The following is a 19744-nucleotide window of genomic DNA, read 5'->3' on the forward strand; positions in this document are numbered from 1 at the left end:
CACATTAGGCAATTAATTTCTCCTGGGTGAGGCCCAGGGTGATGTGCTGGTTGCTTGCAGTTCCTCTACGTGTGTGCTGAATAGCTTTTCTTGAAAATATAGCATGCCATTGCTGAATGTAAACGTAAACCTCCAGTTCAAATATATTTCAGAAAACGAGCAATGTGGGCCGTTGCTGGGAAGCTTTTACAGCTACCAAAAGAGCTAGATATATTTCCTTACACAAAAGCTTATTTAAGGAGTCAAAGAATAGCAAGCAGACTTAATGAAGAGGAGAAAAGTGCACTGCCAATAAAATAGAAGAAGCCAGCATACTTAAATACAGCAGTAGATATAGCCTGGCTAAACCACGGGGGAAAAATATATCCTGTACTAACACAGGGTAACAAAACCAGAAAGCCTCTGGCTTGTTTACAGAATCATTAAGGTTGGAAAAGACCTTCAAGATCATCAAGTCCAACCATCAACCCAACACCACCATGCACACTAAAACATGTCCTGAAGTGCCACATCCACATGTTTTTTGAACACTTCCAGTGATGGTGACTCCACCACCTCCCTGGGCAGCCTGTTCCAGTGTTTGGCCACTCTCTCACTAAAGAATATCCAACCTAAACCTCCCCTGGCGCAACTTGAGGCCATTTCCTCTTGTCCTATCGCTGGTTACTTGGGAGAAGAGACCAACCCCTACCTCACCACAACCCCCTTTCAGGTAGCTGTAGAGAGCGATGAGGTTTCCCCTCAGCCTCCTCTTCTCCAGACTGAACACCCCCAGTTCCCTCAGCCGCTCCTCATCAGACTTGTGCTCCAGACCCCTTACCAGCTCCGTTGCCCTTCTCTGGACATGCTCCAGCACCTCAATGTCCTTCTTGTAGTGAGAGGCCCAAAACTGAACACAGGATTCGAGGTGCGGCCTCACTAGTGCCCAGTACAGGGGCACGATCCCTGCCCTGCTCCTGCTGGCCACTCTAGTGCTGATACAGGCCAGGACGCTGTTGGCCTTCTTGGCCACCTGGGCACACTGCTGGCTCATGTTCAGCCGGCTGTCAACCAGCACCCCCAGGTCCTTTTCCTCCAGCCACTCCTCCCCAAGCCTGTAGCGTTGCATGGGGTTGTTTTGTCCCAAGTGCAGGACCCGGCACTTGGCCTTATTAAACCTCATACAGTTGGCCTCTGCCCATCGATCCAGCCTGTCCAGATCCCTCTGCAGAGCCCTCCTGCCCTCCAGCAGATCAACACGCCCACCCAACTTGGTGTCATCTGCAAACTTACTGAGGGAGCACTCGATCCCCTCATCCAGGTCATCGATAAAAATACTGAACAAGACCAGCCCCAGAACCGAGCCCTGGGGAACACCGCTTGTGCCCGGCCGCCAGCCGGATTTAATGCTGTTCACCACAACTCTCTGGGCTCGGCCATCCAGCCAGTTCCTCACCCAGCGAAGAGTGAACTTGTCTAAGCCATGAGCCGCCAGTTTCTCCAGGAGAATGCTGTGGGAGACGCTGTTAAAGGCTTTACTAAAGTCCAGGTAGACAACATCCACAGCCTTTCCCTCATCCACTAGGCGGGTCACCTGGTCATAGAAGGAGATCAGGTTGGTCAAGCAGGACCTGCCTTTCATGCTGGCTGGGCCTGATCCCTTGGTTGTCCTGCAGATGCCCTGTGAGCACTCTCAAGACCAACCGCTCCATGATCTTCCCCGGTACGGAGGTCAGGCTGACAGGCCTGTAGTTCCCGGGATCCTCCTTCCAGCCCTTCTTGTAGATGGGCGTCACATTGGCAAGCCTCCAGTCTTCTGGGACCTCCCCTGGTAACCAGGACTGCTGATAAATGATGGAGAGTGGCTTGGCAAGCTCCTCCGCCAGCTCCCTCAGTACTCTCGGGTGGATCCCATCAGGCCCCATAGACTTGTGGGTATCCAGGTGGCTTAACAGGTCCTTAACTGCTTCCTCCTGGATTATGGGGGGGTTATTGTGCTCTCCATCCCCATCTTCCAGCTCAGGGGGCTGAATACCCTGTGGATACCTGGACTGGCTATTAAAGACTGAGGCAAAGAAGGCATTAAGTACCTCAGCCTTGCCCTCATCCGTGGTGACAACGTTCCCCCCATATCCAGTAAGGGATGGAGGTTCTCCTTGCCTCTCTTTTTGTTGTTAATATATTTGTAAAAGCATTTTTTGTTATCCTTTATGACCGTGGCCAGTCTGAGCTCTAGCTGGGCTTTTGCCTTTTTAATTTTGTCTCTGCTTGACCTAAGAAGATCCTTGTACACTTCTTGAGTTGTTTGCCCCTTCTTCCAAAGGTGATAAACTCTCCTTTTTTTCCCTGAGTCCCAGCAAAATCTCCCTGTTCAGCCAGGCTGGTTGCCTTCCCTGCCAGCTCTTCTTGGGGCACATGGGGACCACCTGCTCCTGCGCCTTGAAGGCTGTCCAACCTTCCTGGACCCCTTTGCCATTCAGGACTGTCTCCCAAGGGACTCTCTCAACCCATGACATGAAGAAGTTGAAGTCTGCCCTCCGGAAGTACATGGTAGTGGTTTTGCTGACCCCCCTCCTTACTTCACTCAGAATCAAGAATTCTGGCATGTCATGGTCGCTAAGCCCAATACGGCCTCCGACCACCACATCTCCCACTAGTCCTTCTCTGTTCGTAAACAGCAGGTCAAGCGGGGCACCTCCCCTGGCAGGCTCACTTACCAGCCATGTCAGGACAATATCTTCCACACTCTCCAGGAACCTCCTAGATGGTTTCCTCTCTGCCATGTTATACTGCCAGCAGATGTCCAGTAGATTTAAGTCCCCTACAAGAACAAGGGTTAGCGCTTGTGAGACTTCTGCCAGCCACTTGTAGAATGAATGCTTCATCTGCCTCTTTGTCCTGGTTGGGTGGTCTGTAACAGACTCCCAGCAGGATATCTGCCTCGTTGGCCTTCCCCCTCAATCCTTACCCATAAGCACTCAATTTGGTCATCACAATTGTTGATTTCTACACAATCAAAACCCTCCCTAACATACAGAGCCACCCCACCGCCTCTCCTTCCCTGCCTATCCCTTCTGAAGACCTTATAGCCATCCATTGCAGCACTCCAGTCATGAGAGTCATCCCACTGTGTCTCTGTGATGGCAACTAAGTCAGAGCTGTCCCGCTGCACAATGGCTTCCAGCTCCTCCTGTTTGGTGCCCATGCTGCGTGCATTGGTGTAGATGCACCTGAGCTGGGCTATCGATTTCATCCCCAACTCCGGCACGCCACCCTTAGGCTCGTCTCTAGTGAGCCTGGTTTTATCCCCTTCCCCCTTCAAATCCAGTTCAAAGCCCTCTCGATGAGCCCCGCTAACTCGTGAGTGAGAATCCTTTCCCCGGTGGAGACAGTTGCGCTCCATCTGCTGCCAGTAGGCCCAGTGCCGTGTAAACCGCCCCGTGGTCAAAAAACCCAAAATTCTGCCACCGGCACCAGCCTCTGAGCTAACAAGCATGAAGACAGAGCCACCAGTACTCGAACAGATGGCTCTGCAGGTCTGCATTTGTTAAAACCAAACCATTCTTGGAATGTCACTAAAACTTCTTTTTGTCTCACTTAGTTTCCTGACTTCATATTATTAAGATTTTTTTGGTTTTATTTTTACCATATCGGAAAATCTTGCTCACAGCAGTGTTGGCAAGCAGCATGGAGAGTTAGGGTCAGGGTGGTGTAGGACTATCCCAGCCCTGTGTAATAATAAATTTCTGGGATGATTGCATTTTTTGTTGGTTTGGTGTTTTTTTTCTAAATCCGTTTCTTTTTAATTTTCTTTCTTTCTTTCTTCCTTTAATTATGAGTGTCACGTATAGTTGATTCTCAAAACACTTTTTTTTTTTTTGTGTTTGAGATTAGCAGCATCCTGGTTCCTACACCTGGACCCAAAATATCTTTAAATTATATTAATATTTTGATGACGGGGATTGAAGTAAATGACGACAGGTTGATTTGTCTGTTCAGTTTTTTACTGGGAAGTGTTTTTAATGCTTATATAAGAGCTTATATCTATGTTGCTCATTTTTCGCTCTCCAGCAGTGTTATTTTTTTCATCTTAAGATTTCTCCAGCACAAAATCACAGCCAAGGCTCTCAGCAAATAAAACCTTGATGAGTGAAACGGCCCAGCCCATGATTTCTGACCGTAGTGTTTTCAGAACTGCTACTGATACTGCGTCACGAGGCAGCCTGCGATCGGCCCTTACAGGAGCGCCCAGACCCTGAGCTCCACAGTGTAAAGTTTCTTTCCAAAGTACCTGATTATTTTCCTCTGGTTTTATGTTGGAAACACAGATCAGGCTGATAGTTCTTCAACCTGTGGGTATGCAGTGGAGAAAAATACAATGTTAAACCTCCCAGCATTTTATTTCATCCCTATACAAATGCACCATTTAAAAAAAAAAAATCCTAAAATGGGTTGAATTTTCACTTATTGCGTGAATCTTTAGTTCGCCTATCTTCTTTTTTTTTTCCCCTGCAAATGGTTAGTTTGTTGAAAGTAAGTTTGTGGGCTTTTTTTATTACGGTCACTTCACATAGTAATGTGGCACCAGGTTTGAAACAGCGTGTGGCTTCCGTATTGTGTAATGTGAGAAATGTTGTCATAAAAGGTATTTTTATTTGGTTATTGAAATAAGTATATACTTATTTTACTTTGAACTATCTGTATATATTTTATATATATAATGTATAAATATATATCCTTATTTTACTGCTTTATTTTATTAAGGATGTAAAATCCTTAGAATTTCTGTAGAGACTTATGTGGCTGGCGTATTGCAAACCTTTTGTGGTACAGATTGATAAATGTTTTAAATCTCTCATCCATATGGGCCCTGGAAATCACAGCTTCCTTGGAGAGGGAGGCAGATCTTTTCTTCCACTAATACCACTGCAACACCAAGCTCTGTCTTGCATATATTTCCAGTGTTTTGTCTGGTCAGAAATGATGCAAGACATAAGGTTTTGCCCATTTCCATCTGTCATCTATTTTGCAGCCTAAAAAAAAAAAAAAAAAAAAAAAATTTTAAAAATTGCTAATACACATCTAGCAGCTTTACTCTTCTTTCTATTCTTGATTCCCGCTTGTGTACTTACATTGCAAGCTCTTCAGGAAAAAGACTTTGGGCACACAAGTGGTTGTAGTCTTTAAGCTCATTTTTTTGCTGGACTTTGAGGCTCTGAGAGAGTGTTTGAGCTGTTATGTGCTAAAGTTTTAATTTTTTCCATGCTGAAAATCTCCATAAAGAGTTAGTATGCTGACGAACGTAACTTACCCTGCTCGCAGATGGTGTCAGAGCTCTGCTCGGCACAAAGCCAGCGAACAGGATCCTTCACAAGCGCGTCCAAACAGCAGGTCTTATATTGGAGGGAGGTACTTGAGGACTTGCAACTGGGAAGAGTGGAGTGTTTCAATGCTAGTTGCTCACTTTCTGTGTCTAATTTTGGTATTTGTATTTTTAACAATTTTTTTCAAAGTAGCTCAAAACGGCCTCGTCTCCAGAATAATTGTTGCAGTCGCGTATAAATCCAAACCCCTTTAAAATAAGAAATACACCAACATTTTTGTCTTAAAAAACTCACAGGGTGGCAAGAAAACTCAGTCTATAACCAAAATGTTATTCTCGGCTGCAGATTATAACCTCTTTTCTTCTTTCTGTGGCAAGAACCAAACTGCCTAGCATTTGTGAGCGAGCCGAGCTCTGCTGCTGGGACTTGTCTGGAGGCGCGCGGCTCAGCCAGCGGTACCCGCTTCCCCGCGAGCCGCCGGCCAGCTGTCAGGCGTTCAGGCTAACACATGAGCGCTGTATCCTCGCTGCCAAGTTCAAGATAACTCGAAACAGCTTTGCAGCAAAAACACATCTGAGGTCCAGTATAAGGGTTGATATTTTATATAGGTTTTCAAGAAGTCTCCTGTTTTTGAACTCGCCGTTTTTAAACCCAGCAGTGGAAAATGTGTGTTTATTTTTTTTAAATTGAGGGATTTTATTGCATTGTTTTTCTCAGCTGAATTCATCTTGAAGGAGTGAATTCCTTACCTGCATTTCATCGACTAAGCAAGACCTTTTAGCAAAGAGGTTTTTTCCCTCTAGTTAAATATGTAAAGTAGGCGTGAAGTTTTTCTGCTGTACTTGAGAAGGTACCGTTACTTAGAGGTTGTAGAATTAAAACAGGCAACATATAGGATTGCTCCAAGAATCCCTTTTCAGGTGACTTCTACCAAACCTTGATTTAGGTAAGCCTTCAAGGTTAGGTGTGGACAGGAATTTGTAAGCAACAAGAAATCCCTTGGACAAAAAGAAGCACTTTGGAAGTGAGTTGCCTGGAGGCAGAAGCAATGTGACAGCATCTCTTTTCTTATACTTTTTTTTTCCCCCCTTTTCCTTTTGAATTCCAAGCATAAAATTTGCATTCAAAGGTATTCAGCGGAACACCTTACCAATACCTAGATTTTGAGAGGCCAACGGTAAGTAAACATTTTTGTCTGCAAGCAGTATGTGAGGTTGGGAGAATCTTGACAGTTTGATTCTGTTTCAAAACCCTTAAAATAGTTTAAAGGAGTTTCTTTTCTATAACTGAAGGCTGTGGTGCTGTTTACTGCTAGAAGTGATTAATGTTGTTAGTCTTTGTCTCCAGTTGATGATAGTAATTTGCCTGAACTTAATAGCTGTTATCATGAAATATGCTATTTTTAACTTTAGTCTTAAGAGTTAGTTATTATGTAAAAATTCACCAGAATTCAACAATAACGAGTTGAAACAACTGATCTACCAGTTCAGTTGTTTGCAAGAACCGAAATGAGGCAGAAATATTTGTGTCCTGTGCTCTGCTTTAGGGAGGACTCATACCTGCGGCTTGGGGGGATTGAAATGCACCTTAGACGTCCTCTTCCCACCTTACTGAGCTATAATTAAACTTGGCCATCGCCGCTTATTGGAGCTCCTCCTCATCCTCCTGAATGCTGCCTCTTCACTGAAGGTTCTCCAACTTTACAAAGCCAAGAGGGATTTTGCTGAAATTATTTTAGAAGTTGCTACCTGAATTTGCAATTTCCCCTTGGCTGCTGTGCCTACGGAGTCACCTGCAAGGATGGCCTCCTTGCTGCAATGCAAAACACCGGACGTTGGTGGAAAGCCACCATCTCGCAGATCAGCCTGAGAAGTTGCACTTTGCATTTCTGGGGCAGAATTATAGGTGTGAATTCTTTCTCTAACTCCCCTTGGAGGCTACTTAACTCCCGGTTGAGAGAAGAGTTGGGACAGTACTTCTTAACCCATTGCAGCAAGGTTTGTCAGAAATCATCTTTCATGATGCTTTAATGCCAACCACAGGCGTGCCGCTGTCGTTCCTAGAAGGCACAGAGCAGGAGCTCTCAGAAAGGAGCGTTTGCCCCAGCTTCCCCCCCCGACCCCCGGCCGGCGGAGCGGGCTCCTAACGAGCGGCAGCTCTGACTCAGCGTGGGCGGGGCCCAGGGCGGCGGCGGCCAAAACCCCTCGCCTACAAGAGCAGCCCCCGGGAGCGCGGCGAACAGGGCGGGCAAACAGGCCGTGGCACGTCAGGAGGGCGTAGCGCGGCAGTTCGCGCGGGCAGGACGTGCAGGGGAGGCGTGCGGGCGGGGTACAGAGGAGGCTCAGCCATGGTCGCCACTCGGCTGAAAACCGGCACCAGAAAGACTGTGGCGACACAGACGGAGCTCCCGCTCAGGCACGCGGCTGTCCAAGTATCCGGCTGCAAAGAGTGCCTGAGCCTGTCGGTTGTTCCAGAGACCGACGGGGACACCACCTGCGTGCGGTGCGACCAGGTGAGCGACCTGCTCAGCCTGGTAGCAGAGCTGAGAGAGGAGGTGGAGAGGCTGAGGAGCATTAGGGCGTGTGCGAGAGAGAGAGGTAGGTGGAGCCGCACCCGGCCATCCCTGAGGCAGGGGCAGCTGGTGGAGGCTCCACAAGCAGCAGGGGATCCCCTGTCCTCTTGCTGCTGGGCAGAAGGAGAGGACCTAAGAGATGAAGGGAAATGGAAGCAGGTCCCTCCTCGGAGAGGTCGGCGAATTCCCTCTGGGCCTCCCTCACCGTCCCAGCTGCCCTTACACAACAGGTATGGGGCTCTGGAACATGAGGGACAGGAACATGAGGACCCTGACGAAGGTCCGTCCGAGGGGGTGCCTAGGGTGAGTCAACCAGCCCCACGCATCAAGACGTCCTTAGTTAAGAAAAAGAGGAGGGTGATTGTCGTAGGCGACTCCCTTCTGAGGGGTACAGAGGGCCCAATATGTCGACCAGACCCAACTCACAGGGAAGTCTGCTGCCTCCCTGGGGCCTGGGTGAAAGACATCACCAGAAAACTCCCTGGTCTGGTTTGGCCCACTGATTACTACCCACTGTTGGTCATGCAGGTTGGCAACAACGAGGTTGCACTAAGAAGCCCAAAGGCAGTCAAAAAGGACTTGAGAGCACTGGGGCGACTGGTCAATGGAGCGGGAGCACAGGTAGTGTTTTCGTCAATCCCTTCAGTGACGGGGAAGAACGCTGAAAGGAACAGGAAAGCACACCTGATCAACACGTGGCTTAGGGGCTGGTGCCGTCGTCAGAATTTTGGGTTTTTTGACCACGGGGCGTTTTACACGGCACCGGGACTGCTCGCAGCTGATGGAGTGCAACTGACGCCAAGGGGTAAAAGGATTCTTGCTCATGAGCTGGCAGGCCTCATTGAGAGGGCTTTAAACTAGATTTGGAGGGGGGAGGGGATAAAACCGGGCTCACTAGAGTTGAACCTAGGGGTAGATTCAACGTGCCAGAGTTGAAATCGATAGCCCAGCTCAGGTGCATCTACACCAATGCACGCAGCATGGGCAGCAAACAGGAGGAGCTGGAAGCCATTGTGCAGCAGGACAGCTATGACGTAGTCGCCATCACAGAATCATGGTGGGATGCTTCTCATGACTGGAGTGCTGCAATGGATGGCTATAAGGTCTTCAGAAGGGATAGGCAGGGAAGGAGAGGCGGTGGGGTGGCTCTGTATGTTAGTGTTTTGTTTGCATAGAAATCAAAGATTGTGAAGACCAAGTAGAGTGTTTATGGGTAAGGATGAGGGGGAAGGCCAACGAGGCAGATATCCTGCTGGGAGTCTGTTACAGACCACCCAACCAGGATCAAGAGACAGATGAGACATTCTATAAGCAACTGGCGGAGGTCTCGCATTCGCTGGCCGTTGTTCTTGTGGGCGACTTCAATCTACCGGACATCTGCTGGAAGTATAACACAGCAGAGAGGAAACAGTCTGGGAGGTTCCTGGAGTGTGTGGAGGATAACTTCCTGACGCAGCTCGTGAGTGAGCCCACCAGGGGAGGTGCCTTACTGGACCTGCTGTTTACAAACAGAGAAGGACTGGTGAGAGATGTGGTGGTCAGAGGCCGTCTTGGGCTTAGTGACCACGACATGATAGAATTCTCAGTTGTGAGTGAAGTAAGGAGAGGGGTCGGCAAAGCTGCTATCATGGACTTCCGGAGGGCAGACTTTGGCCTGTTCAGGTCACTGGTTGAGAGAGTCCCTGGGGAGACAGTCCTGAAGGACAAAGGGTCCAGGAAGGCTGGACAGTCTTCAAGAAGGAAATCTTAAAGGCGCAGGAGCAGGCGGTCCCCATGTGCCATAAGAAGAGCTGGCGGGGAAGGCGACCGGCCTGGCTGAACAGGGAGATTTTGCTGGGACTCAGGGAAAAGAGGAGAGTTTATCATCTCTGGAAGAAGGGGAAGGCAACTCAACAAAGAGTACAAAGATCTTGTTAGGTCAAGCAGGGACAAAATTAGAAAGGCAAAAGCCCAGCTAGAGCTCAGTCTGGCCACAGTCGTAAAGGATAATAAAAAATGTTTTGACAAATATATTAACAACAAAAAGAGAGGCAAGGAGAATCTCCATCTCTTACTGGATATGGGGGGAACGTTGTCACCACGGATGAGGGCAAGGCTGAGGTACTTAATGCCTTCTTTGCCTCAGTCTTTAATAGCCAGTCCAGGTATCCGCAGGGTATTCAGCCCCCTGAGCTGGAAGATGGGGATGGAGAGCACAATGTACTCCTCATAATCCAGGAAGAAGCAGTCAAGGACATGCTAAACCACCTGGACACCCCCAAGTCTATGGGGCCTGATGGGATCCACTCGAGAGTACTGAGAGAGTTGGCGGAGGAGCTTGCCAAGCCACTCTCCATCATTTATCAGCAGTCCTGGTTACCAGGGGAGGTCCCAGGCGACTGGAGGCTTGCCAATGTGACGCCCATCTACAAGAAAGGCCGGAAGGAGGATCCTGGGAACTACAGGCCTGTCAGCCTGACCTCTGTACCGGGGAAGATCATGGAGCGGTTGAGAGTGCTCACAGGGCATCTGCAGGACAACCAAGAGATCAGGCCCAGCCAGCATGGGTTCATGAAAGGCAGGTCCTGCTTGACCAACCTGATCTCCTTCTATGACCAGGTGACCCGCCTAGTGGATGAGGGAAAGGCTGTGGACGTTGTCTACCTGGACTTTAGTAAAGCCTTTAACAGCGTCTCCCACAGCATTCTCCTGGAGAAACTGGTGGCTCGTGGCTTAGACAAGTTTACACTTCGCTGGGTGAGGAACTGGCTGGATGGCCGAGCCCAGAGAGTTGTGGTGAACGGTGTTAAATCTGGCTGGTGACCGGTCACATGTGGTGTTCCCCAGGGCTCGGTTCTGGGACCGGTCATGTTCAGTATCTTTATTGATGATCTGGATGAGGGGATCAAGTGCTCCCTCAGTAAGTTTGCAGATGACACCAAGTTGGGTGGGCGTGTTGATCTGCTGGAGGGCAGGAGGGCTCTGCAGAGGGATCTGGACAGGCTGGATCGATGGACAGAGGCCAACTTTATGAGGTTTAATAAGGCCAGGTGCCGGGTCCTGCACTTTGGCCACAACAACCCCATGCAACGCTACAGGCTTGGGGAGGAGTGGCTAGAGAGCAGCCTGGCAGAAAGGGACCTGGGGGTGCTGGTTGACAGCTGGCTGAACATGAGCTGGCAGTGTGCCCAGGTGGCCAAGAAGGCCAACAGCGTCCTGGCCTGTATCAGCACTGGTGTGGCCAGCAGGAGCAGGGAAGTGATTGTGCCCCTGTACTCGGCACTGGTGAGGCCGCACCTTGAATCCTGTGTTCAGTTTTTGGGCCCCTCACTACAGGAAGGATGTTGAGGTGCTGGAGTGTGTCCAGAGAAGGGCAACGAAGATGGTGAGGGGTCTGGAGCACAAGTCTGATGAGGAGCGGCTGAGGGAACTGGGGTTGTTTAGTCTGGAGAAGAGGAGGCTGAGGGGAGACCTTATTGTTCTCTACAACTACCTGAAAGGGGGTTGTGGTGAGGTGGGGGTTGGTCTCTTCTCCCAAGTAACTAGTGATAGGACAAGAGGAAATGGCCTCAAGTTGCGCCAGGGGAGGTTTAGATTGGATATTAGGAAAAACTTCTTCACTGAGAGAGTGGTCAGGCATTGGAACAGGCTGCCCAGGGAGGTGGTGGAGTCGCCATCTCTGGAAGTGTTCAAAAAACGTGTGGATGTGGCGCTTCAGGACATGGTTTAGGGGACATGGTGGCGCTGGATTAGTGGTTTGACTTGATGATCTTGAAGGTCCTTTCCAACCTAGTGATTCTGTGATTCTGTCCAGCAACTGACCCCAAACTCCAGTGTTGAAAGAGAGTTTACAAGGCTGTGAATTCTTGCCTGTATTTTCCTACATCCTGACACCACCACCAGTGCCTGCACAACCCACAAGATTCACCACCACCACAGCCCTACCTTTGCTGTTACTTCAGCTGCTCCCTCTTACTGCCATCGCCCTGAAAGCAAGAGCTGGGGCTGGTTTGGTTTGTATTTACTTCTATTTTTGTATTTACTTTTATTTTTCTCTCTCCTGCAAAATTGCTACAATAGCCCCGAGTTACCTTACCACTCTTCTCTTGCGTGACCGTTGCCACCTTCGGTGCTTGGACAGGATAGAGAATGGATGCGGCAGAGGTCTATGGAACGGGTGGTCTTTAGTTTTAAGGTATTTGCCTAACGTTCAGAAGAACTGAGGTTTTTGCTGGCCCTGCCTCAGGTTTCTTGTGGCATTTGGTAGTGCATTACTATAATGAGTAGGTGCGCGGGGTCTGAGCTGAGATTGCTGTTCCAATTACGGGACTTTCCACAACGTTGTTTGCTAGTGCGCTTTAAATTTAGATGAGCATCACTATTTAACACCTGGCTGTTTATTGAACAAATACTTCCCGTTTGTCAGATTTGTGTGGTAATTTTTCTGATGCAGAGAAATGGGGGACTAAATCTTAAGCGCTGTTTTTAATTTAGAGGCAGCTATGCCCGTGTTTGCTCTGCACAGCAATCTGAGAGCTCGCATGGGGAGACAAAGCATATATAATTGGCATTTCTGAGCCAACTGCTGACTGCAGCCAATTAGCTGAAAAGTGACAATTTGTGACTGCTGCAGTAAGGCGGCACAGTATTGGAATATAAATCGATTTCCATCTTGGTATAAGCTCAGAAGTGAGCTAGTTTTTATATTTGTACAGTATCAAGTATTTGTGCCGTAAAGCACAGTGGCTTAGTATTGCAGCGAGGGAGGAATAAGTCATGTATCTCTTTCATTGGTCCTTCACACAGGAGCAGTGTGGCTTGTAGTAGTTGGTGTGGAAATCAAATTTTAGTGGAGATTTTATTTTTACTTGTTGGAGAATGTAAATCTGAGCATGTGAACCTCTTCAGCTGCACCAAGTTGGCCAGAAGTTTTTCTTCTACAAAATGTAAACCAGCAGTCTGCTGAGTATGCTTGGATGCAGATTGGGTTTTGAGCTTCTGATGGTCAATGAGTAATTCTTTTAATGCAAGCAGGAACAGATCAATTTGGACTTATGTCTGGGACTTCTCTGCTTTCTGTGACCCACCTCTCCTGGACCTTTAGTTGTCAGATCAGCTGGTGTTGCAGCTATGGATGGTCATCCCATACTCACGCTTGTCAACTTTCCACTGAGCATCACATCTCCTCCTTCTGTTGTCCATACCTGCACCATTAGGTGAATTACAAACTCTCTGGGATCTCCCACCTCTGAATCAAGCTCCACTTTAACTTGTGTGTCAGAGTTTTCAGGTTATGATTCGTTGCTGGAAGACCCTTCCTTCTCTCAAACTTACGGTTTAACTTCTCTATCTAGAAAATCTTTCCGTGTGGAACAGGTTATACTTGCAGCTTTTGAAGACTTACACGGGTCAAGTCATCTTAAATTTTCTTCCTAACCTCAAAATTTGGGATCTAGTTTTGCTGTTCATTTAAAATAGATCCATGGTGCCTCTGAAAAGGAATGTCCTGCTGCCTCTGTGGTGTGGCACCACATTGCCCACTGGTGCAGCGACTGTGAACAAGGTATGAGTCCACCTGAAAGCTGGCTCAGCAAAGATGAATTTTCAGCTGCAGTGGGTTGTGTGATCTGGCTCAGTATACAGCTGCAAATACACTGTACACTCTTGCTGGGTAATGGGAAATAGGGGAACAAGTGGTTAAAGGGAGGGTGTGGATGCACACTTGGGCACCAACAGCACTTACAGAAGGGTTAAAATAGTGGTGTAGGCATGGTTTGTAACAAGCTTTGCTTCATTCCCTCAGCGATGCAAATATATTTTTGTTTTTTTCAGTGTAGGAGTGTTGTACTGTACTTAACTGAACATTTACCCTGTTCGGAGGCAAGGAGTTGTAATGCTTCCTTTCCCTTTTGGAGATTTAACATCCACATTTCACTGTCAAATGGCTTCATTCACTGAAATTTGTATTCCATTATACAATTGTTAAATTGCTAAACTGTACTTGGTACATCTGAATGCAAATAGTTTGGGTCTTGACTGAGACAGGGCGTAATGCTAATCAACGCTTTTCCAGGTGAAGATGGACTGAGGGGAACTGATCCCCTTGTATCCAAAAAGAAACTGTCTTTTAGGATACTGTGACACAAAGCTCCCAAAGCAAAGCTGGTATATTTTCTCCTTGTAGAGCACCAACAATTAGAGCAGGGTTTGTTAGGTTATTTTAAGATCATGGTTTCTTTCAGCAGTTGATCATGCTACTGCATTTGCCTATTGCCTTTCATACCTGGATTACAAATGTAATCCATGTATATTTAATGTTTTTGTTCTCTAACATTTTGTGAGGTGTTAGCCCACATTCATGGTCTACCATAATGCAAAGAAATAAAGAAAGAGCAAGTATTAATGAGCTCATTCTTTCCAGGTGTGATACACGATGTTAGTGCAGAGGATGGGTAGTCTTGACTTAGACTGCTCTTCTGTACTTCGTGGCTTACTCCATGGCCTGATCTGAAAGGTAGAAATAATTATAGTAACGAGGCATTCCCTCTGTACTGAATGTTGGGATATGTTCGTCAGGTCTCTGAATGGATTTAGTTGTCTTTCAAGGCTCCTATAGCCAGAATTTATCTGATTCATCTTAGTCAAGTTTGTGGATTTGTATTTTGGGGTAGGAAGAACAGGGATGCAGGCTGTTTAACCTGCTTAATCAGGCTTGTAGCCTGAGCTTTCCTACGCTTTGCTACTCTGGATTGGATTTCTAAAAATTAAAGTCTACTTTTAAGCTTACCACTGTATCAAAGGGTTTTGCAAGAGGGAGGCAGAGTGATTCTTGTAAGCTCAAATCCGGATTTGAGTTGTTCTTCTGTTCGGTGAAGTTCTTCCATCATTTTCATTGAATCATCTAAGCTTTTAACACTGGGGCATGCTGACCCAGTTTCCAGTCTTTATGTGCTTCTTGACACAAAGGAGATTTAATAAATCAGTAGCCACTTCTTTTTTGTGGTTCAACATCTGGTCCAATTTCTGTATGCCTTACCACAAACGTCGCTGCATGCACTCCAGCAGTGTGGTGTGATATTCAATGCCTAAACATGGGCACGTAGAGTCAAGAGGGTTGCAGATAGGACATAGGAGCTGTCAGAGGCCCATGGCCGCCTGGAGCAGCAGCTGGAGGCCAGGTGAGATGTCTTGGGGCCAGATGAATGGCAATAGGTTACCCCTACCTAGGCAATGAATGGAGCTTCTAGTGCATCCATGAAGCCAAGGGCAAGGATGCACTGTGGAAATTTAAACCATCTAAATGTAGGAGTCTACAAATAGATGTTTTCATGTGCCTTAAGTGTTTAAGGTCCCATTATAGATTGAGACTTAGTAGATCTGGAACTGTTCAGGTAATCCTGTAATAGACGCCTACATTGGCCAACTGAATCACAGATGAAATTTCTGTCAGTGTAAAGGAACAGTAGGCACTTACCTCTGTTTTCCTGTATTTAGATGTCTTAATCTGTGACCGAATCCCAGAAATCTCATCTGCAGAAGTAAACAGATGCTTCCTTTTGAGAAGTTGTCCTGGCAGCTAACATCACTGAGACAATTTGAGAACCACTTGCCCAAAAAGGGTCATCTTGCCCAGCTCCTCCCATGGGTTTGCCTCATCCCTCAGTGAGCTGGGTCAGCTGAGAAGTACCAGCAACAAGCCCTGCATTCCCAGGGTTAGCTCTCTGCTGGCTTAAAAACTTGCCTTGGCTCATTAAAGATGTTCACAGACCATGTGAAACAGCAGCAGCAGCAGCATGTGGCAGAGCTGGGACCTCCTTTTAGGTGGTGGAACTGGATTGCTAGATTGGCTCGGTTTTTCCCAAAACCTCGCCATCGAGGCTGTTGGAGTTGGCTTGCTGCTCTTGTTCAGTGGAGGGCACCAAGAAAAATATGTGGTTTTCTGCAATGTGTTTCACTAGAGCACATTGTATTTGTGTTTAAAGGAGAACTGCAACCGGGAGCAATGTTTCTCTTGAGCAGAAGAGCAGTCTTTCCCCCCCATGACTGTCATAGAGGGCAAAATGAATGTTTTGATGACTTTGGCATCACTCAAGAATACTTAAAAGCCATTTGTTTTTCAGCTGGTCCTTTGTCAGAAGCACAGGCACTCAGCATTCAGGCCACAGCATCCCGTTACAGTTGTCTGTATTCCCCAAGGTCAGATTGAATCCTTGCCTCTAACCATTTTAAAAAAAAAAAAAAAAAAAGAGAAAGTGGAGGTGCTGAGGAAGAAATAGAGGAAGATGTACATAAATGTCATTGGCAGCTTGTTTGGCTGTTGGCTTTATCTGTTTGGAAGCCCTTGGAGCTCCCAGCCTTTCAGTCTTACGTGCTGCTTATTTGTTCGTTAGCACTGGCACTGGGACTATATTTAAATAAAAAGCAAAGCAACCCGAAATCTCTGAATTTCCATGGTTTTCAGTGCTGTGTGGTCCCGTAGACTTTCAAAACACAGTGCTGTAAGCGTTCTCCCACCTGCTAGGTGAGGTTAATGGATGTAGCAGTAGGGACCCTTTTGATATCTTCTGAATGCACAGCAAGCACCAAACTCCAGTAGCCCGCTTCACGTTGCGCCTTCTCTGTTGTACTTCACTGGTTTCATAAGTTAATTAGGCTTTTTTTTCCCCTCTCTTTTACAATTCTATTCTAGGAGTGTGTCCTGTTCAAAATATCATTTCCGATTTCCCTTTTTCTCATCCCTAATATGAAGTAGTGTTGAAAAGAAAGGCAGCACTGATGTGAATTGAGTCACCTTATGCAATAGTGGAGAAAGGCAAAAGTATGGCATGTAAATAATCCTGAATTGTTAGCAGGGAAAGAAAGTTACAGAAGCAATGTTTTCTCTGTTCAGTTATGTTTTTTCAAGTGTTAGATACCCAAAATGCTCCAAATTATATTACGGAAGAGTCATACTGGAGATGTTTTTCAGTACAGTAGCAGTTCTTCAGTTAATATTAGTAGTCCTAGTCTAAATGAGTTATGTATAAGAAAATATTTGGGTCTGGAGAGAGATTTGCCCCATCCCTACCGGAGCTAATAGTTTGGCTTCTATTTGTCTAAAATAAGCAATAACTTCTGGCGCAAGTGGAAGGAGTTATGTTGTGATGATTTACCCATAAATCTGGTTATTACAGGTGAGTGAGAGGAGTTACTCAAATTTGTTTCAAAAGATATTTCTGTGTAATTTCTCATTGGTTTAGTGGTAGTAATTTTTCTTCGTGGTGTGTGAAATTCCAGTACTTTTTAATGCATTCAAAGCACTTGTAACTCAGAAGAATAGAGGCTTAAATAACTTCAGGTACGGTTGTACTTACAGGCTTAAGGTGAACTTGTTTCAAAATAAGAAGTTGACTAAGAATCAGCTGGACCCATTTTTGCACAAAATGACTCTCTTGAAATTATTCTCAAGTTTATTTTCTTTTGGAGCACAAACTGGGGTACTAATGCAAACCAATTCCTGGTATGTAATTGTCCACATTTGTTTGTCAAAATTTATATCAGTTACAGGCTGTACTTTAACTCCGGAAGTATTTTGAGTTTGAAATACCAACTGTTATTGAAGTCAGTTGCGTTCAAATTGCTTTTCCGTTACCCAAAATATTTTTGTGGCCAAGTGCTTTGTCGTTAACGCCTTTGAAATATGTCTGTACTGATTTCACAACTTTTGCACTTTTAAATGTTTTTGGGTAGTTAGAGGTAGCGAAATTTTCTTCTTGGCTTACTATTTTATGCTAATCAAATGATAAAGAAAGTAAAGCTCTTAATTACACATTTTTATCAGTCCATATAGCCAGCTATTTTTATTCATCTGGAAAGCAGCCAAATTTTTTTTGATACTTCAAAAGATGTGGCATTAGAAAAAGTGTGATAGGCTGGTGTGCTTTTTCAGGTACCTTTTCAGATCAGATAAACACCAACTTTATAATATTCTCTGGAAATAACATAATTAATTTTCTGATCTGTTTTGATCTTAACTATTTAAAGATACTGCATTTTTCCTAAGAACAGCATAAAATATCTTTGAAGGACACATATGTTATGAAAGTGGCAATTTGAATTTGCAGCTGAGCTGAAGTTCTGCTCAGTACCTGGAGGAGGCTCTCCCAGTCTTCAGCCTGAGATACACAGTGTTCTCCTAGAGTTACACTGCTTGTTTCTTTGGTAGAAAATTAGTTTTTTGAGAATGGATAAATGAATCTTCTGCTGTCATTTAAACTTAATTAAAAATCCATACTGCTAAGAAATTTGTGCCATATTTTCCCTATATTCAGAATGAACAGTCTACTTTTAACATGTATTTCTAACCAAACTTTCTATGTAACTGAATTAATTAAGTCCTAGGAACAGATTACATTAGAGGAAATTAAGCTCTAAGTAAGCAAACCATTAACAATTATGATACTAAATTGCCTGTGACACAGATTGGTCAGGTTTAATAGCATAAAGTGTTTTCAGCTTGTGAAAAGTAAATTGCAGAAACCAACCTAGGCTTTTTTTTTTTTTTTAATACGTGTGTGAGGTACAGATCCTCACTTGGTCTTTGCAAGAGAAGAGCTCCAACAGGTAGGCAAAAGAACTACCACTGGTAAAGCAGTTGTAGTGCTTCTACGTGAAACAAACCCAGATTTTCCTTCTCTGTTTTATTTGCTACACTATTACTCTCTTATCAAAAACCGAGAAGCCTTTCTTCTCTAACAGTTTAGAGATGAGTTTGCAGTCTCGTTAATATTTCATAGTATTTGTCCTTATTTAAAATTAGCAGATACTTGTTTCTTCTTCACATTCTAACGGGAGCAAGCTTTGGTTTCCATCACAAGCCAGTCCTAATGATTGTCCGCACAGGACTGACCCGTTGATGATTTCTTTGTTCTTCTAATGTTGTTTTTCTACAAAAGGATTTTTAAATATAAGCCGTTGATACATAATAAAGTCTGTGTTTTAAAATGCATCTTTTATAGTCGGTCAGCATCATAGTTATTCTCAGATCATATTTCTGTAAACTGGATATATTACATGTTTGTATTTTGGGATGTGATATTTCAGTAAGAAATTTCCTTGCCTTAAAGAACTGCCAGAATAGGTACGCACATATAAAACCACCTCAGTTCCCATACACTGAGTTTTAAAGTAAAAAGGGAAACCATGCTCACTCTCTTTTCTCATCAGAAAGCCTTTGGGAAGCACTTTATAAGGAAAAAATCAGCAAGGAACTGTGTTTTCTTGTCTCTTGTAGGCAGTAATACTGAGGTCACAAGCATCTGGGCTGCAGGTTTTGAGTTAGCTTTCCAGCGAAGCAGAAGTTACTCACTGTAAAAGAGCTTTCAACTTAAGAGCATTTTGATATATTTCTAAGAAAATTACCTTGGGCAGCTTCTATACCAAGTTACAATGCATATTGAAAACAAATATGATAATAGAAGGTGATCTAGAGGAACAGAAATCCAAAGAATTGTTCATTTTGCATATATTCATGATTTTTGGAATGTGACTGTTGCTGGGAAGAGAGATTTTTATTTACGCTAATGATACTGTAACATGCAGTTTGTTTAAGGGAAAAAAACCCCAAACCACAAATGATGCCTTAAGTGACTTTTAATATCCATGGAAAGCTTTTATAAGTGCAGATTGCAGTTTGGTTTTGCAGTAAATTCGGTTACTTCAGGAAAGAGTTAATACCCTGTTGTGGTGCTGAGATGGATAATCAGAGGAAATAGGAGGTACCTGGCAAGAACTTCTGACTCCTGATATTGCAGGAGTTGCCTTTCTGTGGGCTTGCCTCCCCTCTGCTTTCTTATTTTTAACCAGGCTCCCTAATCCGTCCTTTCGCCCCTGACCACCTCCCAGTTTCCTG

At 45.4% G+C, this 19744-nt stretch overlaps 1 protein-coding gene across 1 annotated transcript in view; it reads left to right on the plus strand.

Annotated features, from left to right (window-relative positions):
• The window catches only part of ATRN (attractin), a gene marked incomplete at its 3' end in the record, with an annotated part of 160098 nt that overhangs the window by 99123 nt on the left and 41231 nt on the right, over positions 1-19744 (plus strand). The gene's annotated exons all lie outside the window — the stretch shown is intronic.

The sequence above is a fragment of the Phaethon aethereus genome (assembly GCF_964289735.1).
Source record: "Phaethon aethereus genome assembly, chromosome: 4".
NCBI lineage: Eukaryota > Metazoa > Chordata > Aves > Phaethontiformes > Phaethontidae > Phaethon > Phaethon aethereus.